At 37.2% G+C, this 25,177-nt stretch overlaps 1 protein-coding gene across 8 annotated transcripts in view; it reads left to right on the forward strand.

Annotated features, from left to right (window-relative positions):
* The first annotated feature begins 5,525 nt into the window (after positions 1–5,525).
* The window catches only part of ADGRL3 (adhesion G protein-coupled receptor L3), a 497,188-nt gene continuing 477,536 nt past the window's right edge, over positions 5,526–25,177 (forward strand). For all 8 annotated transcript variants that reach the window (XM_047091224.1, XM_047091225.1, XM_047091226.1 and 5 more), the window contains exon 1: positions 5,526–5,724. The gene's annotated coding sequence lies outside the window, so the exon portion shown is untranslated. The remainder of the gene's footprint in view (positions 5,725–25,177) is intronic.

Genomic DNA, 25,177 nt, shown 5'->3' on the forward strand with positions numbered 1-25,177 from the left:
GCTTCATCATACACAGGTGGGTAATTCATCACTACAGAACCATTTTCTTATGAGAACCAGAACTGAAACAGATTTTTCTCTGTGTTGGAACTTCCATGTTGTAATTTCTACCTGGTGGCTTCCTTGTCAGTTGCTTGAATTGAAACTTTTATGACTATTGTTAGAGATTACTACCCAGCCTATAAAGAAATTATGCAGCTGTCACATACACCTTAGGGAGAAATCAAGAAAGAAGTAATCTTCTTATATGGCCAAAATGAAGGTGCTGAGGGAAAGGTAGAGCCTTTCAGTATGCATAAGGAAACAAAATTGGAAAAATGCCTTTACCGACAAGAAAAGGAATGAAAGCAATAGTCTGTTTGTCTGTCTCTCCCTCTCTCTCTCTTTCCCTCTCTTTCTTTCCACTCCCTCCCTTCCACACTTCCCTACCCCTCCCTCTCTCCTCATTATGTATATTGCACTGAATTTGGATTAGACATTCCTTATCACTCAACCATTTGTTGTAAGTATTTCAGTATAAATTCTAGCATTTACATAGCACTTTGCAGTTAGCTGAACACTTATGCACACAGTAGCTCAATGAATACTTACAATCATCCAGTGAATCACAGGTAGTAGTATCAGTAATAAGATGAAAAAATAGATTCAGAGCCATCAATCTAATGATGCAGTGACATTTCAAATAGTTGTTAGAAGAGAAACTCAAAAATTCCCTAAACATCTCATGGAGGCTTCTTCCCATGACATTTTAATAACCTACTGAGCATTTGCCTTATTTTGTAGAACTATGATTTAAATGAGAAATAAACAACTTATGGAAGAATGAGCTAGAATATTATAAAACAAGTAAAATTTTTAAGTTTAATTTAAGGAAGAAAACAATATTGTGTTTATGTAAACCTAGATATAATAGTGAAAGGTAAAATTGAACAGTGGGTTAGGGTCATAGTTGTAATTATAGTACTGTTAAACTCTTACGAGGCTCATAATTAGCTAATTATTTTAAAAATATGGTAAAATATTGCTCCCAAAGACAAAAATAACTTGTGAGAAAAATCATTAGTATATGAAAGTGAAATCACTAGTAACTGATAAATATGCTCTGGTGGGGTTTTGTTGTTAGCATTTCTCTCACCTTAGAAATATCTTAGCATTACAGTTCATGGTTTTGTCTACATCCCATGGTCATTATTATGATCAATAGATGTTTTGGGGGTAGAAGCTGAATCATTGACTAAATTACAAAATTATTCATGTAAGGAGAACAAGAAAACAGAAACAGTTGAAATTGGTTAGAAATAATTCTTATTTAGTATTTTTATTATTTATAAGTCAGTATTGATCTCAAAGTATATCTCATTAAAATATGATTTTTTATATTTATTTCAATTTAAAGCTCCACAGATATGAAAATTCTGGTACTGCCATCATATATACTTAACATCTGATGTGCTTATTATTTTTCCTTTTTTTTACTACTTGCCTTAGGTTCACCCTGAACTGTTATTCAGGAGCTTTGATGCTGTGATGGCTTTTGATATTTGGAGACTAACATAAACATGGGAGAAATATTTTGATCATTTCAGTACATTGTGAAATATTTTCATATTTCATGTCTGCCCCCTAGGAAAACAAAATCAAAGTGTTTACATAGTAAAAAATCTGAGTATGAATTGATTATGTAGATAATTTGGATATGGCAATGACTCATATTACTTATAAATATTAAATATTATCTATGATTAAAGCAATTCAAATTTGTAAAATATGAGTGAATCTCTCTGTTTTAACAATAAGAAGTCTTGGGATATCTGGGTGGCTCAGTTGGTTAAGCATCTGACTTTGGCTTGGGTCATGATTTTGGGGTTCATGGATTCAAGCCCTGTGTCAGGCTCTGGACTGTCAGCCCAGAGCCTGGAGCCTATTTCAGATTCTGAGTCTCTCTCTCTCTCTCTTTCGGCTCCTCCCCTACTTGTGCTCTGTCTCTCCCTCTCCAAAAATAAATTAACATTAAAAAAATTAAAAATATGAAGTCTTAATCAGATATGCAAGTTTTAAAGGGGATAAGATGAAGTCTGTCTCTCTCTCTTTCTCTCTCTTTCTGAAGAAGGTTAGAAAGAAAGAACAACACGATATATTGGCCTTATCATTACCTCCTGTCCCCAAACCAAAATTACCTTTGAGACATCTTTGTGTACATAAACAGAGTTTGAAAATGTGGTCTCAAATGGAGATGGGAGGGGAATAGGGTGAGAGGGATGTACGTGTATGCTTCTAAATTATCTTCCCCCTTAGTAATCTTGAGAAGAGAAGAGACATTTAGAATGTAAAGGTCTCCTCAAATATGCTTGAAGACAAGTACCTTCCAGGAACAACTTGATGTGTTTTGCACAGCCATTGGTGTAGAATTTAGACAAGTGGTTGGAGAATGCCAGGGTATAGATATCACCTTTCTTGACATGAGGAAGAACTTATTGTTTCAGGTAGAATTGGGTGCCCCAAGGACAGACCGAGCTTCTGATCACTGCCTCTTCGCATGAAATTTGGGAGTTTTTTAAACAGGCATGCTCCAAGGATTATTAGCTAGCATTTGATTTGAATGATTCTTTCCAGACTTCAGATCCTGTGCTTCTAATGGAATACCAGACTTATAAACTCTGATGTTTATCTCAGAGACTTATTTTTATAATAGCTTCAGAAAGACAAATTAGATTTATATTTATAACTCAAATAAATATTTCCCCAGAAGTCATACAATATTTTAACAGTAACATATACAATATTTTAAAACAAAAGTTCAGATTTTGGCTGTGTTCTGTTAGACCTTGACCATGTGGGCAGTGTAATAGCTACTTCACTTTTGCTACACTGATAGGTGATGCTGGATTCCTTTTATAGAGATGATGAGGTTAAAGGAGAGTCAGATCTGCAGATACATAAAATACTCCAGTTTCATAGAACAAATCAGAGTCTAATTTCCTTCAACTTAACAAAGTCAAGTTAACTTTCCAATATTTTGTATTCCTCAGTCTCACTCCATGAAATCATTTAAATCTCTAATACAAACCTGTTCCTTCTAGGTCCCTAGATTTTGCTTTCTAGTGAGTTTGAGAATGTTCTTTTTTCTTGTTTAAGTGTATATTCTTTCCTTTAAAACAGATCATATTATATTTTTCAGCTGATGATGGTTTCACCTTTTATGCATTTTAAACATGTGTTATTCTCTACTTACTGTAGAGATTGACCTTTTTTGAAATAATCTCTAGTTGAGTAGAGGTCACTATTGCCAAGTCTTTTTCCCTATCCTGCCTTATTCTTCCTTCCCAGGGACTTCATTCAGTATGAGCTCATGATCTAGGTGTTGCTTACCTCTCTGATCTCATTCCAAACCATTCTTCTCCCAGCCCACTGCACATAGATTCATTGGCCATTGTGTTATTCCTTGAATAAACTGTGGTGGTTCCAACTTGAGGAATTGTGATAGCCTGGAATGTTCTTTACTCCTGATTTTGTTGTGACTAGCAAATTCCAGTCTCACTGAGATCTCAGTTTAAACTTTACTCCCACAGATAAGTCCTCCATAAAACCCTAAGCAGAGTAGCCTTTACATATTTTCCTATTTAAACTTTCTGTAGATGACTTACATTTATAGCACTTAAAAATTGCTTATCTGTTTGTATATTCTTTTTCTCCTATACCAGAATGGATGATTCATTAAAATAGGTACATGGTCTGTTTTGCTCACCAACATCTTCCAGCACCTAGAAAAAGACCTGGCACATAATGCAAACTTAATAAATATTTGTTGAATGAACAAATAAGTGCATGCTCCATCACTCCAAGTGTTCTTATATGTTAAATTGCCTGAGGGCGAAATCTTTCAACTCTATTATAACCAAAGCTTTTAGGAAAATGTAGCTTTATCATCTGTTGCTCATTTCCTTCCATAATACAGTTTATAAAGATTTAGGGCAAACATGCCTGTATGTATTCACGTAAAAAATAATATAAAATTAGTCATATTTTGGGCAATGAGGGCGGGATATTTAGAAGTCAAAAGATCAGAAAATAAAATCATTGGAATTAAACATTAAAGGAGATAGAGATTTTGATTTTCACAACTTTTTTGGTCTTGAAACTTGTTACCTTCTTTGGCACCTTTTTCATTTACACAATCTATCAAAATAGCATTGAGATTACCTTTTGCCCAGATATTTTAGTACTTATCCATTATAATGAGAATAAATAAAAGGGCAATGGTAAACTTAGTTATATTCGAGACTAGTTATATTCGGAACTATTTTTTTTTTTATCATAGATGGATTGTTTGACAAATTTCTTAGTATTATTTTTGTTTTCTGTAAGGGCCATATAGTTCCTGTGATTTGGGAGGGAACATGTATTTCATTCTTAATTTGCAAATTTTATATGTCAAGAAATTATAGTTCTACTTTATAAATTTATAGGATTAGAAAGATGATTATAAAATTCTCTTGCATTATTGAATTTCCTACTTTCTCTCCTGACTGCTGAATGATAGCCATATAGCATTATTAATGTGTTTTTAAATATGCATGTTTGTTAAAAAATAATTGTGTCAAGCAAAATCTTTTTCCTTGTAAACTCTTTTCCTCTCTGTTAGTGGGGGCATTTTCATTATCATTCGTGTTTATCACACTAGTTGGAATTAGCGTAGAAAAATGTGTATTTCCTGTACCAATTCACCAGCAAAATAAAATCCTGTACTTAAATAGCTCTGTTTTCCATAGCATACAGTGTATTACTGTTTTGTGAATTATTAAAAAAATCCTATGTTTACAATTTTATTTTTTCATTATTGTCTTGGTCTTCCATATTGATTCATTTATGTAATATGTACCATCTGTCAGTAGAATCACTGTGTATTTAAATGGCAAAAATGTTTGTATCTCCTTTTCACCTTAATGTTCATCACAGATCTTAATACAGTCTTTCAAAAACTATTAAATGATCTGAAACATATAAAACAATCCATGTAAATGTAACAACACAACACACAAAACAAAATTAATAAAGAATAAATAAATACCTCTCTGAAACTTTTGACACCCATTATCTTATCAAGCTTTTTGCGTGTACTCAGTTCACTAACATTTTTATTTATACTTGCAGATATTAGTACCTATAGATTTACAGTAGAACACTGTGAATCTATAAAATATAAAATGTATATTTTCTCAAGTAGCTTTCTCTTGAAAATTGTGTCTAATTTTCCAATCATTGTCAGGGATTAGGATGAGGTGTTTGGCTTATTTAAGATCGTGATTAGCTAGGACAGAACTGCACAGTCCATATCACAGTAGGGACCAGGGGATGTGTTCTCCTCAGCTCCGGGGTTATCTGAGCGGGTCCTGGGGTGGCTGGAGTCCAGGGACTATGGCCCGCAGCAGAGAGCAGCCTTGGGAATAGTCTCTAGCCGGGCTTCTTTGCAGCCAGCCTGAGCTGAGTGGAGTCTGATGGTGCGCCCTGCGGTCCCCGCAGGTGGCAAGCACAGTGAGCGACATCCAGCCCTCGCTGCCCCACTGCGACATGCTGAGCGCAGCCCAGGAGGCGCTCTGCCACCCAGACATCTCCTTCAGCAGCCAGCAGCCGAGCGTGCCACTGCTCATCGTGGACAAGGGCCCCGTGGAGCTACCAGAGGAGTTCGTGGTCCAGGTGCCCAAGGAGCCCAGAGTGCAGCCCAAGGTGCGGCCAGCGGTGGGGAAAGGGGGCTGGGGGTGGCTGGGCAGGGACTCCTAGAGGGCTCAGCCCCAGGCGGTGCCCCAAATGTGTCTTCTCATTTATTGACTATCTGCATCCACTCACTGTGGCTGATTTAATGGACTTCGTGGTCTCCTAGCAGTTTTTCAACACTGCATGCTTGTTTGACATTAGAGACTCATCATTACGTCAAAATGTTTGACTTTAAATTTTTGAATGGGTTTGAACTCTCTTTGCATTATCACAGGAAATTTAAAATTACTTTTAGTGACAATTTCAACTACTGTAAAATGTGATGGTTGTAAAAGATAAGTTTTAACATTTCTGATCATCTGCTTGTCTGAAGAAAAAAATTCTCATCAATGGAAGCTAGCAAGATTTTGAGGAGAGTATGATGAAAATATCTTGGTTGGGGATTATACATAGTCATTTGAATCATAAAATCTGATAGAAAAGTGATGGTTATAGAAGCAACCTGATTTTATTAAAAATGTTGAGAGTACTTTATAACACTGTCTTTGCAGCTGGCAAGTGCAGTGAATGACATCCATCCTTTGAATGTCTAGTGAGAAATATTATACAATATTTGCACAAAATTCAATACTGTTCTTTCCCCCAATACTTTTTTATCTTATCTGTATGTAATACTTAGGCAGTGTAATTCTTTTGGCTCACTAAACTCCATACAGTCACTTTTATCCCTCTTAGGTCCTTCAGGTAATATAATAAATATAATATGTAATATATATTTATATAATATATGTGATATATTTTTATATATGTAGTACATATTCATATGTAATATGTTAATATTTATTTATGATATTTATACAAATGGATAAATTTATTAAATATAATATGTATCTATTTCACATATTATATTTATAATATATATTATATTTATAATTTTCTTTGTGTAGTACAACATGAAAAAGGCTGGGAAGCATTGGACTGGTAGAACCATGAATATCAAGTCTTTTCCTCAAACAGTGTCACCTCTCCTACCCCTTAATTTCTTCAAGTGGATATTCATACAAAACTACTGGTAAAGGAAGGTAAAATACCAGTGTATTAGCTGAGCTTATCTTCTTAACCCTGTTACAGTATTCTCTGGTAAAATGAGTTAGAATACTTTGTTTTTGGTTCAGGGACCAAGGGAATTGTATCATAAACTCATCTTAGATTTAATAGACTTGTGAAAATTAAATCTAACTCTTTAATTACTACAGCCACATAGAAAAAATGACTTGGCACTCACGGTGGGTCTGTCCATTCAGTTATATCGTTCAATCAGTTATATCGTTCAATCAGTGTTCTAGAATCTTTCCATTCGGATGAACATTTCTTCCTTGGTGTTGATGATTAGTGACGGATGATTGTCTATGCTTCTTCTACAAAAGTGTGTAAAATTGACTCAAGTATGTTCAAAAAATTGAAAGAAAGTGTAGTAAATATTCTTTAAAAACATTTTTTTCTGCTGTTTTGTATTACCATTTCAAACCTGAAATTGTCTCAATTGGATGCAGTCACATTTTTCTCAGAATGTTCTTTAACAGTCTCAAAGTTTTCCTCATGATGCCCTGGATTTGTATTGTAAAATGATTATATAAAATTAATATTTTTTAATTTACTCCAATGCACATAACACTCATCATAATTTCTAGCAGTAGTGAAGAAGGAATCCAGAAATGAAGTTTAATTTTTCAGTAAATGATATAAATGTTTAAATCAGGAACTAACATTAACATATACACACACTTGCTGGCAATTCAATTTTGAGAAGAAAAAAAATTGCAGAATATCAGAGGAGTTTTTCCTAGAGAACTTTTACTAAGAAGTTGGCTGATTTTATTTTTATTTTTATTTTTTTTAATTTTCTTTATTTTTTAAAGTTTATTTACTTTGAGAGAGAGAGCACGAGTAGGGGAGAGGCAGAGAAAGAGAGAGAGGGCGGGGTTGGGGGGAAGGAATCCCAGGCAGGCTTCATGCCATCAGTGCAGATGCTGACACGGGACTGCATCCCACAAACCATGAGATCATGAGCTGAGCTGAAACTAAGAGTTAGATGCTTAACCAACTGAGTCACCCAGGTGCCCCTAGAAATTGGCCAACTTTAAATGTTCCCCAACACTTATAGCTTGTAAGATTTTTCTTTGATATTAGCTTTTACCTTTTGCGACATATATAGCAGGTTACAGTGTAGTAATGAGTTTTAAATCATGCTTTTCTATCAACTTATGAATAAGAAAATTTCATCATATTTTGCTTTAGACAGAAAAGAAAGTGAGGGTATAAGGTAAACTTCATGTGATCTCCTAAATGGAGACTGAGGTAAATGTCATGTGATTTTAAAAAGGAGACTGAGGAATCATGTTAACCCGTTATAATGATACAGTGTGTTTTGAAAGTTGCCTTGTGCAAAAGTAATTTTATCATCCAAACAAAGAGTAACTGAAGGTCATCTTGTAGTGCTACCTATGGAAATAATAAAGAAAAATGAGTAAATATTACAGGGGCATAATCTTTCCTGATATAGAAGATAATACATAGAGCTAGGGCAGGTATTAAAAATGAAACTGAAATAAGAAATACCGTATTTCTTTGAGCTCTTCAAGTTGAAAAGACAGGAAGAAGGCAAACAAGAAAATGTCAACCTTCCCTTGCTCCCCTCCTCTGCCTTTCTCAAAATACAAGCAACAGTCTGTTACAGAAACAAGATACTCTACAGTACAGAACACTCAGAAATAAATATAAATAATAAAGACTGATATTAATGTGACTTTAATTGAAAAATCAAACTAATATTCCTTTTAAAAATTGCTAACCTCCGTATTTTTTCTTTTTTTAACGTTTATTTATTTTTGAGAAAGAGAGCGTGAGTGGGGTTGGGGCAGAGAGAGCGGGAGACACAGAATCTGAAGCAGGCTCCGGGCTCCGAGCTGTCAGCACAGAGCTTGATAGGGGGCTCAAACTCATGAACCATGAGATCATGACCTGAGCCGAAGTCATACGCTTAAAAGACTGAGCCACCGAGGTGCCGAGGTGCCCCGTAACCTCTGTATTTTTTCTATAGGTAGCCACAGAAGCAAGTAGAAACCCAAGAAAAGCAGCCTTGACAACGTGAAAACAAAAGCAAAACAATAGCAACAAAACTCCCCAAAACCTTTTTATTGGTTAAAAATTAAACTTTGTCCTTGTTTAAATTTTATATTCATTTGACTCAGAATAGCTAATAACAGTTCTTAAGAGTTAACGAGTGTTTGGATTCCTAGGAATTAGGACTTCACAGTAGAGCAGCAAAGCATGAAGAGTTTAAAAACACTGTTCTCTGAAGACATGTTTCTCTTTAGAGTATTAAGGCAGAAGGAAGTCGAGGGCAGATTGCCCAGTTAATGACTAGATATCAAGACTTTTCCTTGAAGGCAAAGGAATGTTAATGTGTTTTTTATCAACATTTTCTTTCTTTAATTGTGATTTTCATGCAGGTGCATAAAAAGTTCATTGAGATAATATATAAATAACCCTCCTCCAAGCCACGCATGTAGTGTGCAGAGTTCACAGAAGGGTCCACTCGGAACACAGCTAAACCGTTTCAGTCCTGACAAGTGATGAAAACTCTACCCTGTGCTCATTTTAAAATTTACCTTTTGCAAGAGCCAAGATGCTTTTACAAGGGACTTGTGTATTCTATCAGTTCTTTTGGAGAATCACATCAAACTCTACCATCATTTTCTTTTCTCATTTTCCCCACTCTTAGGCTTGTATGTTTATAAAGGGGAATGCTTTTATGATAATTATAAGCAAGTAGAAAAGTCCATTTTATAGTTTTGTTACTTTAAGCAAAAGCCAACCTTTAAAATTAGCCTGAATTATTAAATGCTGGGTGTTCCATCATTCATTCTTACCCTTATTATTATTATTTTTTAATGACACTGGATTGAGTGTAAATGATGCTGGCTACTGCACTAAGTGCTAGGAAGACACAGATGGGAAACCCACAAACTTTGATCCTGCAGTGAGTATTGAGAGACAATAAGAGGGTACAGTATGGCAAATGCTTGCTAGAGGATACTTCTCCCCTGCAATCAAAGAGGCAAGAACCAGGCGTCTGGGTGGCTCCCTTAGTTGAGTGCCTGACTTCGGCTCAGGTCATTATCTTACAGCTTGAGAGTTCCAGGCCTGCATCGAGCTCTGTGCTGACAGCTCAGAACCTGGAGCCAGCTTCAGATTCTGTGTCTCCCTCCCACTCTGCCCCTCCCCTGCTTGCACACTGTCTGTCTGTCTGTCTGTCTGTCTCTCTCTCTCTCTCTCTCTCTCTCAAAAATAAAAACATTAAAAAAAAGAGAGGCAAGACCCTTGTGTGTAAAATGGTAATAAACACAAGATTTGACCGGCACATATTTGAGGGAGAATGCTAAATGTAGGAGCAGAAATTCTATGGAGAAGTGGTTAAAGATCTGATCAGAATGGCCTGATATAACATTATGCAGAGTTTAGAATGTTTCTGATGGCAGGGAGGGAACAATTAAATTAACCTTAGACAAATTAAGCAAAGACTGACCTGCTGCTGCATTTAAACAATGAACTAGAGGCTTCAAGACTGGAGATAGGAAAGTTATTCTATTACAAGTAAGAAATAATGGTGGACCTGATTCCAGGAGTGAGTGACATTAGTGGCAATGAGGATCAGTTGGCAGGAGTTAGAGATTAATGGAACATGGGACTAGGCCAGAGAGAAAACTCACAGGACAAACAGGTTTTTGGCTCAAAAGCCAGAAAGTATGATGGGGCTCCTGGGTGGCTCAGTCGGTTAAGTGTCCAACTTCAGCTCAGGTCATGATCTCGTGGTTCATGAGTTCGAGCCCCATGTCAGGCCCTATGCTATGGGAAGCCTTCTTGAGATTCTCTCTCTCTCTCTTTCTCTCTGCCCATTCCCCACTTGTGCATGTATACTCTCTCAAAATAAATAAGCTTACTAAGCTTATGGGCTCCCCACTGCAAGGGTTGCTGGGAAGTCCTGAGGATCTCTACACGTATCCATGTTGGATCATCTCAGCCGATTATGGAGGTTGATTGCTGCTCTGCACCTCTGGTCATTTTATAAAGGGCACCCCCCTGGCTGCCACCCACTCCGTCCCCTCTGTAGTGTGCCCAAAGTAAGACACACCTACACCTGTGTACAAAATGATTGTACCACTTAGATATGAAAGACAAGATGTGAGTGCCTGGTGGCTCAGTCAGGTTAAGTGTCTGACTTTGGCTCAGGTCATGATCTCATGGCTTGTGAGTTCGAACCCTGCATGGGGCTCTGTGTTGCTTGGAGCCTGGAGCCTGCTTCAGATTCTTTGATTCTGTGTCTCCCTCTCTCTCTCCATCCCTCCCCTGCTCACACTCTGTCTCTCTCTGTCTGAAAAATAAGTACACTTAAAAAAAAGATAAAATGGAACAGAGAATGTTGGTAAGGAATGATCATGTTATCCAAACACTTACAAGTAACCTCTTCAACATACTCCTTTGAATAGAAACCTAAATTTTGGCCCCAAATTTAAGAACTCATAGCTTCATTACAATATACAAATCTGAAAACAAACAAAAAAGGATAATTAAAAATGCTATTTGTTGAGCCTAAGTTATTCTCATCGAAAAGGAGCAAAAAAAGTTATTACCATTCTTTGTTAGGCATTCAGTTTTGGCTTAGGTATGATAAGATAGTCTGTAACAAAAGAGCATCTCCTAGGATTTTTATTTATCCTTCCTTCTGCTTTCCAGTAATACATCCTTCCTTCTGCTCTAGTGGAGCCAAGATTAGATCTGATTTTAAACTGTCCTGTGTTCCCATGAAACAGCTGACAGAATTCTTACCATATATGTGCATCTGCAATATGTACTCCTTATTGCTACGGTGAGGAAACAGGTTGAACAGTTAGAACAGGTGATCTGCAGGCCTAGATGTATTTGACATTCATTCAGTTCTCAGTACAATGTTCCATGTCAAAACTTGGAAGAATACAGGAGACTAATCTCCTATTTATACTCACTAACAGTGTAACATGACACACAGTTTAATAAAATAATAACAATATAATCTCCATGTGCCTTTTGAGAGTATCTCAAAAATGAATCTTGAATTATGCTCTTGCCTAATTAAAACTGATTATTAAAATAGCATATCCTTTGATGACATTGTAAAGTGATATTTCGTAAAGAAATGTCTAATATTCTCACTTGTTAAGAATGTAGAATATGAAAGCTTCATTAAAAAAAGATAACTTTTGGGGTGCCTGGGTGGCGCAGTCGGTTAAGCGTCCGACTTCAGCCAGGTCACGATCTCGCGGTCCGTGAGTTCGGGCCTCGCGTCAGGCTCTGGGCTGACAGCTCAGAGCCTGGAGCCTGTTTCGGATTCTGTGTCTCCCTCTCTCTCTGCCCCTCCCCCGTTCATGCTCTGTCTCTCTCTGTCCCAAAAATAAATAAACGTTGAAAAAAAAAATTAAAAAAAAAAAGATAACTTTTAAAGTCATAAATCTGAGAACATAGTTGCACAGCTCACCTAATTCTACATGCAACGGTGTTATAACAAACTGATAGAGGCAGGGAAAGAGTAGCAAAAGCTCATTCGTTGGGTTACCTGTGACAAAATGATTTGGGAATGGAGTCAATTCTTTTATATACCATGAACTCGCCAACATGTTAGGGCAAATCAATGGACACTGGAGTAAATGAGGAACGGGGAGAGGTAAATGTGAGATGCTTTAATACCCGTGGGCCAGAACACATACAGCCAATAAGTAACATTAGTAGGCAGCACATTTCCTCTTATCTCAGACTATACATTTCCACACATGTCTTTTCTTCAGCCTCATGGAAGTTCTGTCAAATTACCAGACAAAATATGCCCCCCCATCTTTGCAAATGATATTATCTTTGCTGGTTGGAATGTCCTCTGCCACCTGAGTCCTCTTCAGCTCAGCTAAAAGTTCGATGTAGGGTCGAATTGAATTGATTTTCCTTCGTATTCACCCATCTCTAGCCCTATTCTTGACATAACAATTCCTATCCTTCTCCCCATTCTCAGCTAGAATGTTCTGAAAGTTTTTCATGGGCATGTGGTAAACCATTTCTCTTTCTACTGGTTTTTATGTTTTCATTTACTATAACTGATGATCATTGGAAAATCTGAGACTGTGTTACCCTTGCTATGTTTATATTAGTGTTACTTATATTGACTTTGATAAGTTATCCTTCTGGCATGTTCTCATAATCTGACTCCCCTTACTCCCAAATTTTGGCAAAGCTGGTTCTAATTTTGTTATTACATTATAGTCTGATGCATGTAGGTAAAGTCTAGGAATTCATGGGGAGGTAGGGGATGAAGGAACTTGTCACAGAAGAACAGAGAGTAATATTGCTACAGTGATGGACAACCCTGTTTTATAAGCTCAGCCTTTTGGATGTAATTGTTACTGCAAGAGAACAGTATAATGTGGCCTTCTAAGTGCTGTGTTAGCTTCTTGTTTCATATGACAATATAATATTATTTCAGATAAAAGACCCTGTTCACTTGTATTTGTCTTTCAGTGAGGTTTGCTACTTTAGACAAAATGTCAGATCTAATTGATGTACAAAATATATTATTGGCTCATCACTTTTTAGAATTCTTATATGCATTTAGGGCCATATTATATTTTTATGTGGGCAGAAGGGTAATAGGCCTCTAGGGAAATAGAGCTAAAAATAAAATAATAAACCTCACATCCCTAAACATGATTTCAAAGCATTTCTTTAGGAGTTTCTTTTCCAAATGTTCTAAATACCAGAATGGTGAATCCAATTGCAAATAAATGTGTTAGTGAGTTAGGCCTTCAAGTATTTAAAGGAAAATAGGATAAATTCTTTGCTTCTGTTGGTGTAAACTATATTTTCCCTTTCCGTCTCAGTAGTATGTGAGTAGCTTTTCAAAATGCTTATGGAAATTATATTTTTCACCATTAGGTTTTTCTTATCACAAAGAATATGAATAATGGGAAGTAGATGTTAATCTTTGACTATTAGGCAAAACAATGTTTTGTTCCTTTGATTTAGTTAGGAATGTATTGCACACTGTTTCATTAATTCATTAATTGAGTATCTGCCATGTGCTAATAATTGTATGTATGTCCCAAGGAGCAAATTTGACACTACTAATGACAGATACTTTTCAGAATAAATTAGTCAATTACTAGTAAATCCCTTCCTTTTTCTTCTGTTTTTTTTCCCCCCAACTCAATGTATGTGGTAAAAGAGATCAGTGTACGTCAGATACAGAGAGGAAACTTCCATTGTATTTATAGAAGTCTTAACCCTAAATTAAGATGAAAGGGAAGGGCATGACAGGTACTGTGCATAGAACATCATACTTTCATAGATCAGCTTATGTCTGGGTTTTTAGATACTGAATGTTTCATATTGTCTCCAGTCCAGAAATATAGAAACTTAGCCACGCTCTCTGTTCTTTCTTTCATATATATGGTTACTTAAGTTGATGACTTTTCCCTCCCAACTGTTACTTCCTAAGAATCAATTTCTTTTTCTTGGTTATTAGAAATATCTTTAATTCTTCACTATTTTGCTTTTACTGCTACAGACAGATAGTAGTATGGAATTATCATTAATGCATGAACTTTGGGTTCATTCCTAGCTTTATGTTTTATTAGCAGTCTTAAAACCAAGTTCAAGAACTTATGTTTAAAAAAAATCTTTGTTATCTCTTCTGTCTAGTGTGATAATAAAAGTACGTACATTGTTGTAATGACTAAGTATCATATATAAATATATTAAATATGATTAAGCCTATAGTCCTTGAGACCTAGTAAGTGTTACCTACTACTATTTACCATTTCTTTGGCTCTTTGTTTTGTAATAATTATGTCAGAGATATGTAATGGAAGATCCATGAAGAATTTTCAATGAATTTGTTTAGTCCTTGTCAATATTTCTGTTTGGATTGAGGAAGAGACAAAGTAATTCTCAAAATACTGGCTCTGTTTTTTGGGCACCTTATGGGTTGATAGCTTGGATAACTGAACATTGAGTATAAATGTTTAGAAGAGAAACTAACTCAAGTTAATTCACACACTTTGTGCCTGTAATGTACATAGAACCCTCTGTCAGGCAGTTCCTTTCCTCCAGGATTGCCAGTCCATTGCTGGAGACAGTCCAGTATGCATTTGACTAGGATTTGGTCAAAGGTAGTGTTCTGCAAGTGCTATAGTATTTTAAAGAAGGAGGAAATGGCATTCCTGCTGTGACATGAGGATGGAAGAGAAGGGAGGATGGGCAAAGCATTGTTAGATAATGTGGTATTTAAACTGACTCCTGAAAACTCTACCATCATTTGCAAGCATAGGTAGGAGGTGTTGGACGATGGGGTGTGTTCCAAAGTATTGAATTATGTGAACAAAATTTTAGTTGGTGAAAATTATATCAATTTTAGCAAATAGTGAATAGTTTAACCAACAATACAGACATGAAGAAAGAAGTATTGGGACAGGAAGTTCGAAGGGTAGATTGTAGCCATCTTGTAGGGGGTCTTAAATGTCAGGGTGAGACTTTGTACATAATTTTGTCCACAGTTGAGATTCTTTAGAAGCTCTTGATCAGAGTTGCAGTGTAGAGACTATCAGAATTATGTGCTAAAATTTAGGATAGAGAGAGAGACTTGAAAGTGGAAGAACAGGTAGGTTGTTGCCGTAGGGCAGAAGGTAATGAGTATCTGAACTGGGGAGATAGCAATGGGGATGGAAAGAGAAGGAACAAAGTGAGAGATGCATGGAGACTGAATCTGCAGTGCTTGGCTATTGGCTAATTGGATGTAGGAAGTGAGGATGAGGGAAGAATCAAAGACGCCTAGGTGACTGGGTGGTACCATTTACAGAATTAGGATGTAAGAGGAAGCTTTGGTTTTCAGGGAAAAAGTGGTGAGCCTAATCTTAGAGGTTTTGAACTAGAGGTATAAAAGGTGAGGCAAACTCTCGCATATGAATCTATATATCAAGAGAAAAGTTATTGCTAGCAATAAAATTAGGAGTTTTCAACATAAAGGTGATAATTAAGGCCATGGGGCTTTATGAGATTATCCAAAGCAGTGATGATAGTAGGCAATTAGAGATCCTGGGGATACATGTACATTTAGGAAAGAGAGAATTATAAGCCATTGAAAGGGATCAAATCACGGGTTGACACAATTGGTAAATTGAAGGGAAGTCCCAAACTTTTTTTATGGTTTGCCCCTCTGGCAGCCTCTGCTAATGTTAATCCACAGAAAGGTCATATGTACATAATGATGACAGAGCATGTGCTAAATGGATAAAAATAAATGAAAGTATTTTTGATTCTCAGTGATAAATTGATATCTCTGTGATATTTCTTAACTTCATGCCCTATATATAAGTAGAGCAAATCATAGAGGATTGGGTTTCTAAGTATATATGATGGAATTAAGGAAATATGACCAAGGTTAGTGATTTTCTCCCTTTTTGGGATTGCATTTCCCTGTTTCTTTTTGATTGCTGGTTAATTTTAATACATTTAATAATAAATTTAATATATTTTATTTAGTTCAAAGTAGTGCTGGAGTGAAAGCACCCAGGGCTGCCTGGGTGGCACAGTCAAGCTAATCATTGATGTGATTTTGGCTCAGGTCATGATCTCACTCACAGTTGTGAGATGAAGTCCCATGTAGGGGACTCTACCCTGGGCATTGACCCTGCTTCAGCTTCTCTCTCTCCCTCTCCCTCTGACCCTCCCCTGCTCGCTCTCTTTCAAAAAAAAAAAAAGTAGTAAAATTAAAAAAAAAAATTATTCCTGGTATGTTATAATGCTGCTTGAGATGAACAGAAGAACACAAATATTTTTGGATCACACTTATAAATTAATAATTAAACTAAATATCATATATTGTAATACATTTTAAATGAATGAATCTAAATATTTTAAATGTCTCCTACAGCCAGAAAAACAAAACAAAACAAAACAAAAAAGGTGAAGACTTATTTAAATATTTAAATCATTTTGGGGTGCCTGGGTAGCTCAGTCGGTTAAGCGTCTGACTTCGGCTCAGGTCGTGATCTCATGGTTTGTGAGTTTGAGCCCCACATCGGGATCTGGGCTGACAGCTCAGAGCCTGGAGCCTGCTTCAGATTCTGTGTCTTCCTGTCTCTCTGCCCCTCCCCTGCTCACACTCTGTCTATCTGGCATGCTCTCTCTCTCTCACAAATAAATAAACGTTAAAAAAAAATACTTAAATCATTTTGAATTTAAGAATTATACTATGGCGGGGTGCCTGGGTGGCTCAGTTGGTAGAGCGACCAACTTCGGCTCAGGTCATGATCTCACAGCTCCTGGGTTCGAGCCCCGCGTTGGGCTCTGTGCTGACAGCTCGGAACCTGGAGCCTGCTTCGGATTCTGTGTCTCCCTCTCTCTCTGCCCCTAACCCACTCGCGTTCTGTCTCTGTCTCTCTCAAAAGTAAATAAACATTAAAAAAAAATTAAAAAAAAATTATACTATGGCAAAAATATTTGTCATTAATGACATGTTTATCAAAACTAGGCTTGAAATATGGAAAATAAAATTAACATTATTTCCAGTGCATTTTCTGAGACACAAAAATATTTATATCCTCCTTCATTTCTATGTTAAAAAGTAAATACCTTAAGAATTTTATTTTTTAAAATTTTAGGAATCCAAAAAGATTGACTTCTCAATTTTCTTTGAAACTGTTGACATTCTTAAAGTAATTCATTCCCGCAGTTTCACGTCTGGAAAAAAAATTACCATTTTGTTCATCTGATATTTATAAATTTGATTTCACCCAGTTTAAGTAATGTAATTACTTATAACAAATGAAAAAAATATGATTATTTATAAGGGGAAGATATTCTTTTTTTTTTAATTTTTTTTTTTAACGTTTATTTATTTTTGGGACAGAGAGAGACAGAGCATGAACGGGGGAGGGGCAGAGAGAGAGGGAGACACAGAATCGGAAGCAGGCTCCAGGCTCTGAGCCATCAGCCCAGAGCCCGACGCGGGGCTCGAACTCACGAACCGTGAGATCATGACCTGAGCTGAAGTCAGACGCTTAACCGACTGAACCACCTAGGCGCCCCAATAAGGGGAAGATATTCTAGCAGAATTACCTGAACAGCATATGAAGATATGTATTTTGTTGGTTTATTTCTTATCTATATTATATTTTTCCCATTATACAAATCTGTTTACTATCTTAAACACCTACTACAACATAGTAGTGTTGAATAGCTATTTGTGGGAGATCTGTTTTTGCATTTCTCAACAGTATTAGTTGACATACATATTACATAAGTGCATCTCCATAAGCTTACATATAATTATTACATGTGTGAAATTTAAGCGAAGTTGAAATGGTTAGGTAACCCATGGATAGAACTCTAGATTATATATACATTCTGTTAAAACCTTTATTTGTGTTGTGTTGTAGTTAGACAATGTAGAGTTTTTATGAGATATTGCCATAAATCTAAAGAAAGTTATTATTAATTGAAAATGTCAAGCCTTGTTTTGTTTTTGTTTTTCATGCTGTATAAGGTATTTACTTGTTTTCCCATTTAAGATTGTGATGGAGACTTTGAGTTGTGAGGCGACATGACAGGGGACACCATAGGGATTTTGTAAGAGCTTCAGTAATCTCATTTTTCTGGGCCCTGCCTAATTGAACAGCTTAATCTCTTACAGTTCCTCCTCATACCCATGGCACGTCTAACTCTTGTTGGTTTGGGTTGTCTCATTGCCATGTCTTTCTCTTCCTCTCTTGCCTTTCTAACTAGTCATATTTTAGTTCATAGCATTCGGGATAAGAGTGTCATTTAGTGATAAAGAGGATAGTTTCTTGGGCCAGAATTCCTGGCATTCAATCTGGACTCCTCTACTTGCTAGATGTCTAATCTCTCCAAGCTTCTCTTACTTTTCAATTAGGAATAATAACAACAATAACTCATTGTGTGTTGTATTAAATAGTTAATCTGCATCACCTAGAAAATGTTATGGCGTTAGTAAGTAATATGTCCATGAGCCTATTTTTCCCTTCTTCTCTCTTTCATTCTGTTCTGTATTGTCTGGTGTCACTTCCTCTGGGAAGCTTTCCTTGATCCCTGGAGGCCATGGTATGACAACACTATCGTACCTTGTCTGTTGACTCCTGTTTTCCTCCTTGGACCCTGTTTGATAACAGAGGCTGTGTACTTTCACCTTTATATCCCAAGCACCCAAAATTGAGCATGATCTGTGAAAGGCACTCATGTTTGTTGAATGAGTAAATAAATTAATGAGATTTTGGAGATATGTTCTGTTGTATGGGAATTTATATCAATAAATGATAACCTGGTCGTAAACTACCAGGGAAGTTATAACAGAGGGCATGGAACCTAAAGGCTCACAGACCAAGAAGATGACAAGATTCTGGAACCATGTGGTTCATTCATTCTGTAGTGGGAAGCCAAGGACAAAGCTATAGAGTTGGTGTACATAGTTAATATAGGGTTCCATGGGATTGACTGAAGCATCACACATTAATTGTGTTTTATACAGTGTTGCAGTATCCATGTCATCAGCTGTTTCTCCTGATGTTGTGGTTACAAAGACCAGATAAAGAAGGAAGCTCGATAGTTTCAGGTGCCTGGAGGGAACACTGGCTTACCTTGTTGGAGAGGTACAAGTACTTGCATACCTGACCACCCTGTAGCTCACCATTCAGTGTTTTATGCTGCTGTAGCTTCTATCAGTTTCTCAAGCAGAGAACACACAGGGTCATAGAAAGGCCATAATGGATGTCCTCAAGGGAAGAAGTTTGTTTTGTTTTGTTTTACCTTCCTGACCCCACGCAAAGGCGCCTGGGCTGGGCTGGGGGCCGTGCCTCTCCGCCCTGCGCCCCCACCTGGATGTCCTCCTCCCTCCTGGTCCAACGCTTCATCCCCACCTCCTCCCCCACAGGCAGCATCTCTCCATTACTTCCCCTCATGGGCCAGGCCAGGCCGGGTCCCCCATCTGGGCTCTGCACCCCCATGCCCCCTCCTACCCCGCGGGGCTGGGCTTCATGGGTATCAAGCTTCGTGGCTTTTTACGAAGGATCTCGAACCCCACCTAGGAGCTTGCCCCACCCTCCCAGGGGCTCTACCCTCAGCCCTCAGCCCACCAACCCCAGGGGCCACAATGGCTGGACCAACCCAGGGCCAGGGCACCTGGGCCTCTCTCCTTTCCCAGCTGCTGGGGAGGGGAGAGGAGGCCTTCCCTTGCCACACCTGTGGCTGTTTCCACATCCGCTTGAGTATCCTGTTAATGTAGAGGTGATGTGATCTGGGGTTTATGAATATTTTAGTTTTATGGCCTTCACATCCCATTCTAGTAACACTTATTTGTTCCATTCTTGTTATTGAAGTTTAATAGACCCACATTCCATTAATTCTATATTACTGTCTATTCTCAATACATTTTGTGAATTCTGCCAATGTCTCCCAAATTACTTGACTATATGTTATGTATATGTAAGAAATAACTTTTATCTGTACTGTTTGCTTCTTGTCCCTATGGCAGATTGACTATTTTCAATTAAAACAGCAAATACACATTGCGTGTGCTATAGTGAGGATGACCATATGCCCTGGTTTTCCCAGAGTAACGTGTTGTCCTGCAGGAACCCTTAGGAGTGTCCACTTTCATTTTCCAAAGTGTCCTTATTTGAGTGATAATGTATATAGTCACCTTAGTATTAATCTACCATCTGCTACTTTGTAGAACTATGTAAATTGAGGTAAATTATATAATACCCCGTCTATAAAATTTGCAGGTTGGCTATTATTTGTAAAGTCCTTGCCAAATCTAAAATTCCTGGACGCTTATGGAAAAGAAAAATAAAGCTTTTACTTCTTGAGTCTATTTGTAGGACTACAACCCTGAAGACAAGTCCATTTTTCCACTTAAAAATGGATCTAAATGCAAGTTGAATATAAATGCATGCATTAACTACTTTGAAATGTGCAAAATTACACTTTTAATTTATACTTGGGGCAAAATATTTGAGACACTCTGACCATAGACTTTGAAGTTGAAAAACTAAAAGCACTTTCATTATTTCTTTAAAAATGGAGTATATTAAATAAAAGGCTTTGAAATCATTATATGTGGTTTTAAAAATATTTTATGGCTGTGAGTTCAACATATGCTTATATATTCCTTATCTGTACATTGAATTAAATAGTTGGCAAGGAATACTGGTTTCTGAAGAAAGTAATGATTTTACTTTCCAATTTGAAAAATTTCCATGTGTTCCTGAGCCAGTTCTATAGGAATTTTGAGAATAATGGGAATTAAAGTAAATCAGATCTTTAGCAACAGATTTGGATATCACCTACAGAGAGAAAAATCAAATAAATGTATGAATTGTCCCAGAAGGGTTAGTATAGATGTAGAAGGGAAGTGAAGAGAATTTGGATAGCATTTCTGACTCTTTTTGCTGGTTTGTTGTTCCCTGGGTCTTTCAAGGTTCACACTAAAAATACCGTATAGTAACTGGGTTTGCTCCCCCTTCAAAAAAAAAAATCTCAGATTATATAGATATATGAATTGTTTCATTTTAATACAACACTTTTTTTTTCAGTTTTTGTCATAGCTAGAAAATTCCATGACTTAACATGGAATTTTATCTAAGTTTGGTGAACAGACACTGTGGGGAGATTTGCCTTTTGGAATTCTGCACGTACGTTGTTATTCTAGTTTGAAGTGAATGGGGGTCTCCCCATTCATTATTCAAGTTTTCCTGCATCCCTGCTTAGGTGATCTGATACTACTGAAAAAAATGGTACTACCAGCCTGCTGTGGTAATGTGAAAATATCAAGAGATTTGATGGATGATTAAATGACTTGAGTTTGGCAGAAACTTCCTCATTTTGTAGGTGTATGGAGAAGGAAGAATGATGGCAATATATTGATCTGTGCATTATTGGCAGTTTCTAGGAATTAGTATAAGTGTAGATGGCAATGCTTGGCACTTAAATGTGTTAGGGAACTCATCAAACTGTCGTATTATAGTTGTGTGTATATGCACCTTTTCCTCCTACTTGATTATAAAATTCTTGAAATAGGGGTGCCTGGATGGCTTAGTTGGTTAAGCGTTCAACTTTGGCTCAGGTTGTGATCTCACGGTTCGTGGGTTCGAGCCTCACATCAGCTTAGAGTGTGGAGCCTGCTTTGGATTCTGTGCCTCCCTCTCTCTGACCCTCCTCCCCAGCTTATGCTCTTTCTCATAAATAAACATTAAAATAATTTTTAAAAATAAAATAATTGAGATACAGAACTGTGTTTTATTTATGATGTATTTGCTAGGGTTCTTAATATCATCTGTGGCTCATGATATTTACTGGATAAATAGTTCTTTAATGGTATATTAATTAAAATGCAAATGGCAAAATATTTTTGATCTGTAGACCACCACCTATGAAAGCAAGGAATAGCTGATAAAATATTGTCATGCTTGTATGGCATATCAGTGAGAGTCTCTTAAGCAAAGAATAAGAAAAGAAAAGAAAATGAGAATGTATATTTGCATACATGTTCTTTCACAAACCTGAATCTCAGTAAAATAATTAGATGCTTTGCTCTCATCCTTCCCCTACAGGAGACAAGTTTTGCTCCTAGTCTAACTTAACATTGTACTGACAGGCTGCAGTCCAGATTTCGGTTGTTTGCTTCTGGGCTTGGTGAAGCTGCTCACTAATTCCCTTAGGGCTGCTGGGGAGTTGGGGGAGGTGGGGAGGACAGGTGAGTGCCTTGCATCATTCTGTGACAGCCTCAGGGGTTCATTCAAGAACCTTAGTGGCTTGCTGTGGTGAGAGCAATGAACAACCCTCCAGTTGGAAAGACATTGTAATTAAACCATTTCATTTCCTTCATTCAGCAAGCATTTACTGTGAACGTACCGTGTATAAATAAATGACTCTGTTTAGATAAATCAGAGAAATCTGGAGATTTAACCCCTACTTGGGAAGAAATTATAAACCAATAGATTAAATGAAGCAGAAAAGAGAGCAAACCCAATTTAAATCCTTGTTGAAGGATATGGGATGCTTTCTGGAATGGAAGTCTCATGTGTGATGAGTTTTCTAATTTTTTTAAATATTAATTTATTTTTGAGGGAGAGAGTGTGTGAACAGAGGACAGAGGATCCGAAGCAGGCTCTGTGCTGACAGCAGAGAGCCTAATGCAGGGCTCAAACTCACCAACCGTGAAATCGTGACCTGAGCCAGAGTTGGACACTTAACTGACTGAGGCACCCAGGTGCCCTGTTTCCTAATTTTTTAATGGTATACCTTATATTTCCTCATGTCAGCATGACCTTTTCTTTAGTGATTTCTGAGAAAAGCAGACAGTTCTTTTTATCCTTCAGTATAATTTTGTTAGTTAGCCTGTGGTAGTATTATTTCCACCTCCCATAACCCAACTTAAAATACATAATATAGCATCTGTGTTTCAAATGAAGGTGTTGTGTTTTCTGCTACATGTGTATAAAATATGAAAAGGATCATTTTGGCTGAGTAAATTACTTATTTTATTCCATTCAGTCTGTTTTTTAATACTAAGTAGCTAACAAGCTAAAACAAAATATTTGGCAGAGTTGATGATCTCTTCCCTTAAGAGAGATCTTGGAATCAGAAGACGTGCCTCAATTTATCTGAAGGTCACCAGTTTCCACCCAGTGTGTGAGGCAGCACATACTCACAGCTGCATCGAAACAGGAAAAGTCTTGCCTCTATAGCCATGGCAGCTCTTTGCTTTATCTTTGAAGTTAGAATAAAAGCTTACATGACTTGGAGTGGGAAAAAAAAGTTTATCAGCAAGATCATTAATAACTTGGGACTCAGCTTTTCAAGTTACAATTAGATGCTCAACAGCTGTGACCTTCAAGAGCTGCTCATTATTGTTGGTCCTCATTGTTCACTCCCACTCTAGAGCTCTCTTCAGAAATAGTTTCTCTGACATCATTGACCCCGGGGGTCAGAGTGAGAAATGAGTCTTCAAGCACTCATTTGTAAGTCTTGTTTCTGTGGGATGCTGTGTGTGTGTGTGTGTGTGTGTGTGTGTGTGTGTGTGTGTGTGTGCGCGCGCGCGCGCGCGCGTGTGTGTAATTCAGCCAATAGGTAATGCTTCATTGTAATCCAGCTGTTTGGTCCCATCCCAATTAGGATGATGTCTGTTATATGAAGGGGCACCCCTGGGAGTAGTGAGAAGATTTAGTGGCCTCAAAAACTGAGTAAAACTGATGGTAACACAGGCTCTGTTTTATTTAGATGTTTAAAAAAAAAAAAAAAGGTCTCAATGCACATGCTTGCCAAACTCTGTCATGCACTGTGTAGCATCTCAACGGATCAGCAGGGATTTTAAACGTGCTGTGTGCTTGCCATACACTGCAACCCAAAGAGAAAGTGGGGATTAGAGAAACTGTAGTGAAGTATGAAATGAAAGCCCAGCTGGAAAAGGAGGACTGGATTATGTTCAGCCTCTTTGCCTCAGTTCCTTTGGATATTAAGAACATGGGGCTCTTAGGAGAAAGGGATTTGCTTCCTCGAGGTGCAGTGCATAATCTCTGTATTTTGAAAGGAGTCTTAATTAGGGAAAAGCCATCTGTCGTAAAACAAAGAATAAGCAAACCTACAGGAGGGTTGATAGCATTTGTTATTGATAAGGACTTTTCAGGCCAATTAAAGCTCAGAGTTAAATTTAGTCGTCTTTGGGGAGTCTTGTGGGTAAAATACATCGATGATGAACTTTTGAACATGCAGCCTTGGTAGTTTCAATCTAAGATCTCGAACATACGAAGTTTTTATGAGGTAGCAAATGGGATCTCGAGATAAGCCAAGAGCGCTGGTTCTGACTCATTTTCTTCCAGAACTTGTAATCCAAGACAGCACCTCTGACCTGTGTGTTTCTGAGTTCTCATCTGCGAAATGATGGGACTAGCTTAGACTCAGATAATAAGTAAAATTCATGGGAAGCTACAATTACTGGGATTGTAATCTCTCTGAGACCATTTGCATCCTCTGTCACCTTCATTCTATCTGTCTTCCCTAGTTTCACTTTTTAGTTTTAGTGACTAAAAGAACCATTGAATAAAATTTAAATAGATTTTGGAGGGCTCTTCCTTTGTTCTCCAGCATTAGCCTCTCTGTCACAACACTGTTATTTGCTTGCTGTGTCTAATGGCAGATGGTTAGGTTATCTATTTTCTATTTTTGAAAAGTCCATATTTATGAATTTTCCAATATTATGATTTCTAAAGCATAGCTCTTCCTTCAAGTGTCTGATAAGTTTCCTGAAAAAATAATTTATTAATGATGAGTTTGAAACTGTTGTTGATACTTTTAGCAAAGAAAAAAAAAC

Source organism: Lynx rufus, unplaced genomic scaffold, assembly GCF_022079265.1.
Source record: "Lynx rufus isolate CCGP_SWC_20201006 ecotype Redwood Valley unplaced genomic scaffold, mLynRuf1.p SCAF_3, whole genome shotgun sequence".
Taxonomy (NCBI): domain Eukaryota; kingdom Metazoa; phylum Chordata; class Mammalia; order Carnivora; family Felidae; genus Lynx; species Lynx rufus.